This window comes from Lactuca saligna, chromosome 1 (assembly GCF_052625555.1).
Source record: "Lactuca saligna cultivar CGN05327 chromosome 1, ASM5262555v1, whole genome shotgun sequence".
Lineage (NCBI taxonomy): Eukaryota > Viridiplantae > Streptophyta > Magnoliopsida > Asterales > Asteraceae > Lactuca > Lactuca saligna.
The window spans coordinates 64,972,842-64,982,062 of record NC_136417.1 but is presented as its reverse complement, the minus strand read 5'-3'; positions in this window follow the sequence as shown (position 1 = coordinate 64,982,062).

Here is a 9,221-nt window from a genome sequence, read left to right as displayed (position 1 = left end):
CCTTTGGTTCAAGAAAAAGGCACCTAGTGAGTTCACAAGGAAAGGTCGATTTTGTGAGCTAGACAGTTCTCTTCTAAAGTGTGCAAGTGTTGGTGGTGATTTGTGATTCCACTTGAGGCATTCACATTATTAGTGCCAGGATCTTAAAACTCCAAGTAATCAACCACAACAAAAGGTATTTTTCCTAACTAGTTTTATTCACTATGTATCAAAGTTTTATATGCTAGTTAGGGTAATACCTTGGAAACCTCAAGTTTTCTTGTATAATAGAGAAAACATAGATCCAAAGTATTTAGCGTTGCATGAACACCTTAGGAGTGTTAGTATGATCAAAACCCATCAACATACATGACCTACCAAAAATGTGCATGAAACATTTGTGATGTTCTACGAGGACATGATGATCCATGTGGACGTGATGTACCAAGTGGCTGAAGATGCTCTAAGTTATTGAACATGCTCCAAGTTAGTGAAGATGCTCCAAGATAGTCCAAGTGACTTCCAGTTGATCCAAGAAGGTGGAGCTGGTCCATGATGGTCCAAGAGATAATGTTGGTGAAGATGGTCCAAGATGATCTAAGAAGACTGAAGATGCTTCAATTATACGTCCATTTGGTCGAAGGAATTGGAGATGGTCCATGATAGTTCAAGAGATCAAGTTGGTGAAGATGATCCACGGTACTTCGTGTTGATCCAGGTTAATGAAGTTGCTCCAAGAGAATGTAAGATGCTCCAAGTTGAATGAAGTTGCTCCAAATTTGGTTTAGCACCTGAAGTTGCTCCATGTTGATCCAAGTGCATGAAGTTGCTCCAAGATGGTTCGAATTGGTACAAAATGGCTCACAAATGACCTTTAAAGCTTTTGTTCTTTTCCTTCTACAATATAATGGAATGCTCCATGAACCAAGACAAGTAGATATGAATTTCTTGAAAATGATGGTCCACTTGTCATAAGATGCTCCACTTGGCTAAGGATGCTCCATGGTGAAGTAAGTGATATTCTCTATCTAACTTAGCCGCTTTTCCTAGACTCTAAGGTATATGATAAACAGAAAGTATGAAATACATGTACTAAATAATCTAACTTTATGGTGATGTGTGTCCATATGGATAGAGAAATAATCGTAAGTAAGATTAAGACTTAGACGCATGATAAAAATAGAATGATTATGGATATAACTTGAAGAGTTATTTACTTCCCAAAATCATAACATGTCTACTCGACTTTATTAAACATCAATATATACGAATGTGCTTTTTGCATTTAGGTCTCGAATTCTCTTGACTAGAGTAACCAAGTAGATGTTTAAGAAAATTCCCTAAGAGTATAAAAGCAAATCCAAGACGGTAATGGTTAATTTGATCATGATCTTAGATAGTCGCTCATAGGAATTTCTCACATTTTACATTGGTGTTTAGTTGTTATGGAAGCAGAAGGGTGTAAAATCACTATATTTGAGTTATATCTCTCGATGTACCAGCTCACACTCAGGAGACATTTAGTATGCCTTAATATGAGCTTATATAAATAATGTTAGACACTAGTTCTCATAACAGATATTGATCACACTTAGACTGGTTTCGACATTACTCATATGATTTCATCATTCATTTCATTAACATCAACACTCATCTCTCTGTCGGTAATAGTGTAGAGAGGTTTATCGATATCATAGTGTCTTGTGCAACAATGAGTTTTGTATTTGTGAGTGCTACAGCACACCGGGAATATGAACCGTTGATCTGCATCTTTGTATTTGAGTAAGCTTTGAGAGTGAAGTGTAGCCTTTGAAGAGTTGGATCCTTGAGTTTGATCAACTACTAGAGGGATCCATAAGTATATTCTCATCACAACTTCAGAAGTACTAATGATTTGAGTAACTTCATTCTTCTTTATGTTGCTTTTCATATCTCTACTAGAACACAAGTTTCATAGTTTGATTCTTTTTTTTTTAATTATTTTTTATAATTTTTATAAATTATAATTTCTAATTTTATTTATTTTAATAAAAACTTGTGCTTCTTCTCCCATTGAAAGTTGATGTTCCTTTGAAGTGAACTTAGAGTTCTATTGACACCAGTTGTGCTCTCTTCCAGATTGAGTTTGCAACATTTGAAATTTCTTTCTTGATGTTAACTCTTAGAAATTCGACCAGAGAGAAAGAGAGATAGAGAGAGAGAGAGAGTGTGTGTGTGTGTGTGTGATTGAGAAGAGAGAGAGAGAGAAACAAGATCAATTGTAGGTGACAAAAAGATAAACTTTAGCATATTGAATTTGATAGATTTAATGATTGATCTTGTATCTTGTCACTATCGTGGTGAAGTGATTTAACTCTAGTTGCATATACAACAAGGTGTTGAATATGGAAAATCAAGAATGGGATCGTCTTTGATCATTTCAATATCTGCTCAAGATGAGAAGTAAGAATCAAGGTATAAATATTGTTAACCATGTAAGAATACCTATGAAGCCTATGCCCACAGAAATGAAACCCCTTGCTAGAGCTGATGAAGTTCAAGTAATCTCACATAAGTTTTTTGTACTGTCCAAATCATCTAACACGTGTCCCAAAATTAAATCTTGGTTTAAGAGGTTATTCTCAAAGGGAATAATTTTCAACATATAATGAGAAATATTGAAGAGAATTTTCACCTGTATTGGAAAATATCATTGCTCCTAACCAATGTTTAATACTAGTACCTGAACAATGTTACAGTAAAAGTAAAATCTTTTTCGAGCTTTCTTTAATCTAAAGTAGAGATAAAACAAAAGAAAATAAAATCTTTTTGGTGTTTTTAAGTACTTCAAAAATACGAAAAAGAAAGAAAAAAATACTTTTGGTATTTTGAAGTGTGTTTTGATGTTTTTATTTAGAAAGAAGGGAGTAAAATTCAAATGCCTAGAGAATTTCGATTAAGCATGCCAAGTCGTCCTAGAAAGTGTAAGAACTTGTAATCATCTAGAGACTTGGTTTAAGGATGAGTTAACTTAGGTTCTTCAAGTTGCATTCCAGCCAAACACTCCATCAATAGGAGTGTACGGCCGCACACATGGGTGTACGACCGTACACTCAAGGTGGCCGTGAACCCATGCCCATATATAAACTATTTCTTCATTACTCTTCATTTCTTACACTTCCAAGTCAAAAAAACTCAATTCTCTCTCAACTATCATCAAGCTTTTCACCTTGATCTTCAAAAAAACGTAAGTATTCATTCCATTGATTAGTTGATACATTGCTTTATCTAGTGAAGATCCATGATTCCATCCATGAAACTATTGGATAAGGTGTCTAAGTCCATAACTTATTTGGTATATACTTGACCCAACCCGACATGGTCCATTTGGGTTGCACTTCACCCAAACTATTTATGGATAATTTTATGAAAATTGTATACTATGATTTATTAATATATTATAAGTTATAATATATTGATATAAATTCATGATATTTAATTAGTTTTAATATTGAATTAATTATGAAGTAATTTAGTGATTAAAAGGAAGACTAATTAAATTATGGGCTATTACATTTATATGGTGTGGGCTAATACTCATTTTTAATAGGCTAAGCTTATATGGAAGTCCATGGATGATCCATGGAGCTTTAACCCATGGATCGTTGAAAGAGGAAAAGACATGGGTTATTAGGGTTTCACTCTAACCATGCACACTATATAAACAAGCTTATGTTGCATGAAAAACCACCCTAGTGTGTGTAATAGTGGTGGCCGAATTCTAAGAGTTATTATACTCTCTCATATATTTTCCAAGTTTGTGGTGATTTGTGGTTTCCACTTGAGGCATTCATATTATTGGTTCTTGGCTCTCAAACTCCAAGGAATCAACAATCAACAAAAGGTATGTAATTCATCTAGTTTTTTTTATGTTTAAAAGTACCTCATGCCATGCTAGATAGGTTATAAACCTTGGAAAAATAATATTTTGCATGTACCTTAGACAAACATAGATCCAAGGTTTATTAGGGTTGCATGTACACTTAGGAAGTGTTAGAATGCTCAAAACCCAACAGTGGTATCAGAGCCTAGGCTTGTTTGTTTGATACTTGATGCAAAATAGTGAAAAAAGTCGATATTCTTATTGTCTGCATGATGAACTCGCTGAGTCTATGGGGGGACTCGCTGAGTTCATGACCAAATTCATCCTACTCGACGAGTAGGATCGTGCACTCGGCGAGTAGAAGCCTCAGAATGCAGAATTTCAACTTTAGCTGCTGGAAATGGACTAGAAACATTACCCTAAACTGTTTTGTTGTTTTAAAACTTGTTTTAGTTGGTGTAATGGTTGTTCTAATCCATTTACAATAGATTATATCAAAATTTCATGCTTTATATGTGTTCATATAATTCTTGAAACTTTGATGAGCATGTTCATGTTCTTATGAATTTAAAAAATGATAGGAATCATTTGCTTAATTGTTTAGGATTAATTCTTAATCATTTATGTGCTTTAATGGAGTCCGTAATTTGTACTCAAGTTATGGATATCCAAAGGTCACCTCTTTTAAACACACATTTAAAACACGTAAGTTACATAAAAATGAAGAGTCTTCATTTTTATGAACCCTTAATTCATAAGTTATGAAATGAAAAGTTGTGGATGGTTACAAAACTTGTCATCACGTTTTGGAATTTGTAAATTTTTACAAACTTTAATAAACATTAATTCCATCCCTTAGAGTTTTAATAATTAAAAACAAACACTTATACTATTTATAACACTAATGGTTAATTATTTTATATATATATATATATATATGTGTGTGTGTGTGTGTGTGTATAAGAATAAGTTGTTTTACCGTTAGTAGGCCTCCATGAAGCCGATCTATAAGGGGGGTATAAGATTCTTGCCTATAAAATGTTAGCATAATGGGTGTCCACTCTCACCCACCGCTTCCTTGATTGGTGGAGGGTCGTTAGCCGAACTGGTAGGACAATGACTTTAAATTCTCATTAAAAGTATAATGATTATTATAAAGTATCTAAACGTTTCTTTTAATTCCCAGTGTTAGTTACTTTAGGAAGAATGTGAACATGGTGCTAGTCCATCGAATTCACACTTTGTACCTTACCAAGTCGTTGGTGGAGCGTGTGTGGTTAACCGGCACACCAACTTGGACTATTAAGGATCACGAAGGGTGACTTAATGTTTGTCGTAGATCAATGGAGCGTGTGTGGTTAACTGGCACATTGATTAGGTGATAATATTAAGGGTACCAAGTGAATTAGCTTGGTTATTCACACCTTGTTTTGTGATCCTCGGCATCCCAGTCACAAAACTTGAAGGGCACAATCGAGATTGAAACATGCCATTGAAAAGTTCAATGAATCTCACAAGAATCTAGGAATTTCAAATCCAATTAAAACCTAATAATTCATTTCGTTTTTCATGGTGGAAATTGGTGAATCGTCATTCACCTACCTTTCAAATATGTTATTACTTAGATTACGGCATCCCTCTTCTAAGTATAATATATTGTGATTGGATCCTAGCCTTAATATTACATTTGGATGTTTTATTAAGGACTCTTTATATCTAATATAAACTTGCTTTCTTCTTTCAGATGTCTTCCAACACTAATGCTTCCGGCTCTAACCCAACTGTCTCTTTCTCTCTCATGAATCTTTGTGGGAGACTCATTTTTTATGGTTCCAACTTCATGGACTAGATTAGGAACATCAGGATGGTTACTCGTTATGAGGACAAAGAATACGTCCTCGATAAGGTTTTAAAGGAGCTTGATGAGTCCACTACTAATCCTGAGTAGATCGCTGAATTCAGGACACATGAGAGAGATGCTACTAAGGTGGCATGCATCATGATTGTCATGATGACAGCCGAACTCCAAAATTCCTGTGAGGACTTCTACCCTTTTGAGATGCACCAAGACCTGATGGAAAGGTACCATCAGAGTGCTCATTAGGAGCAGTACGAAATAATCTCCTCGATGATAACAACCCACACGAAAGACGGTGAATCCGTCACGAGCCACATGCAAAGATGCAAAGGTATGTGGACCGTCTGCTCAAGCTAAATGTGAACTTCCCTGAGGAGTTGGCAATTGACATCATTTTGCACTCTTTACCTTCTTGCTATGACCAATTTCGTATGACATATCATATGAACAAGGAGGAAGTTACTCTTAGCAAGCGTCAAGGACTCTTGAAGACCGCTGAAACCAGTCTTAAGGGCAAGATGGTTGTTACCTCTACTACTCCTACTCCAACATCTACCCCTATTTTGGCTATCGGGCAACGCAAAGGGAAAAAGAGGAAGTCCCCTTCGAAGGGTACCAAGGGAAAGTCTCTTGAAGGCTCCTCATCAAGGACCAATAGTGGTTCTTTCACTCCTTCTGCCATTCCCAAGGATGTTGATTGCTACTATTGCCAGGACAAGGGGCACTGGAAGCGAAACTGCCCTAATACTTGCAGGATCTGAAGGATGGGAAAGTAAAACCCACCCACGCAAGTATTTAAAGAATATTGTCTAATAACTCACCATATTCTAACTCTTGGGTGCTTGATACAGGATGTGGTATTCACATATGTTCTGATTTCCAGGGCCTAAGAAGAAGTGAGGATGTAGAGCACGGGATGATAAACTTTATCATGGGGAATAGGAAGGCTTCAACTGTTTCCAAGATTGGAGTTTATACTTTGTTGCTAAATAATGGGTTAAAATTAGATTTGAAGAAATATGTGTACTCGTCTGAAATGGCGAAGAATATTATTTCCTTTCATGGTTTGTACAAACAAGGTTTTACATTTTCGTTTGATAATGAATGTGGTGGTATTGATGCTTTCTTTAATAATGTGTTTTATTTTAAAGCATTACCTTGTGATGGTGTGTATGAAACTGTGTCGATTGTAGACAACTTAGGAAATAATGTGTTGTATATTGATTCTTCTACTAGCCTAGATAAAGCATCATTGTGGCATTGCCGTCTTGGACATGTAAACAAGAAACGCATAGGCCAACTCCAAAAGGACGGAGTCTTGGAATCATTTGACCTTAAATCAGATGATAGTTGTGAATCTTGTCTACATGGAATGGGGTGAGGGTTTGTTGGACCTAATACATACTGATGTATGTGGATCATTCAAAACCACCACAAGGGATGCTAATCGATATTATGTGACTTTTATTGATGATTTTAGTAGATATGGTTATGTCTACTTAATCAAACACAAGTTAGAAACCTTTGAAAGGTTTAAAGAATTTAAACAGGAAGTAGAAAATCAATTGGGCAGGAACATTAAGATGCTTCGATCCGATCGAGGTGGTGAGTATCTTAGTACCGGGTTCCTTAACTATCTTAAGGAGTGTAGGATTGTCTCCCAATTGACTCCTCCCAGGACACCACAGCTAAATGGTGTAGCTGAGAGGCGTAATCGAACCTTGTTAGACATGGTTCGCTTTATGATGAGTCGAGCTTCTCTACCAATCTCTTTTTGGGGGTATGCATTAGAGACTGCCGCCCATATCCTTAATCTAGTCCCTACAAAGAAGGTTACCAAAACACCTAATGAGATGTGGACTGGGAAGGTTCCAAATTTGGACCACATTAAGATTTGGGGTTGCGAGGCTTTCGTGAGGCAAGAAACTCATGATAAGCTTGAACCCCGAAGTGAAAGGTGTATTTTCATCGACTACCCACAGAAATCCTTCGGTTACCTCTTTTACAGACCTAATGAGAATGTGGTCTTTATACCAAGAAGAGGGGTCTTTTGTGAGAGAAAGTTTATAAACCACGGAGACAGTGGGAGGCAGATTGACCTTGAAGAAATTCAAGAATCAATTGGTGAAGGAACCTCAGACACTAGCAATCAACCTGAGGACAAAACTCCTGTTGAGCCAGCTGACGAGTCTGTACCTTTGAGGCGTTTCACACGGGTTAGGAACACACCAGCGTTTTATTATGGTTTTCATATTACTACGGAAGGTGATACATTTATCAGCGATAGTACACTGGTAAATTTGGATGAACCTAATAGTGTTAAGGAAGCCATGGCAGGCCCGGAGTCTGCTAAATGGAAGGAGGCTATGGACAGCGAGATACAGTCCATGTATGACAATCAAGTTTGGAACTTGGTTGACAATGTACCAGGCCGTAAAACAGTCGGGTGCAAATGGATATTCAAGAAGAAGACCGACATGGAAGGAAAAGTGCACACTTATAAGGCTCGACTGATTGCGAAGGGTTTTACTCAAACTCAGGGTATTGATTATGATGAAACCTTCTCACCAGTAGCAAAGATTAAGTTTATTAGGTTTATGCTAGCCATTGCTGCATTTCATGACTATGAAATATGGCAACTGGATGTCAAAACCGCTTTTCTTAATGGAAAGTTGGCTGAGGATGTGTAGATGAATCAGCCAGAGGGTTTTGTTAGTGCAGAATACCCTAATAGAGTATGCAAGCTTGAGAAATCCATTTATGGATTAAAACAAGCATCTCGTAGCTGGAATCTTTGTTTCGATGAGAAGGTCAAAGAGTTTGGCTTCTCGAGAAGTGAAGATGAGTCTTGCATGTATGTCGTAGCTAGTGGGAGTATAGTTAGCTTCTTGGTACTATATGTAGATGACATACTACTTATAGGAAATGACATCCCAACCTTGTAGGAGGTTAAGTCCTGGCTTGGAAGTGCTTTGCTATTAATGACCTAGGGGACGCTGCCTATATCCTAGGGATAAGGATATTAAGAGAAAGGAGTAAAAGACTAATTGGACTTAGTCATAGTACCTATTTGGATAAGGTGTTGAATAGGTTTAACATGCAAAATTCCAAGAAAGGAGATTTACCGATCCAATGCAATGCAAAACTCAGTAAGACTCAGAGTCTGAGTACAGAGGCTGAGATAGCAGAAATGAGTCGATTACTATATGCTTCTATTGTAGGCTCGATCATGTATCCTATGACTTGTATCCGCCCTGATGTGGCCTTTGCTTTGAGCATGGTCAGCAGATATAAGGGGAACCCTTGCAAGGCTCATTGGACCGTGGTAAAGAACATTCTCAAGTACCTGCGAAGGACTAAGGATTAGATCCTTACCCTTGGTGGGAGTGATGACTTGAGAGTATTAGGGTATAGTGATGCTAGTTTTCATACTGATAAGGATAACTTCCGCTCTCAGTCGGGTTGGATCTTTACCCTAAATGGAGGGGCAATCTCTTGGAAGAGTTACAAGCAGGAGATGGT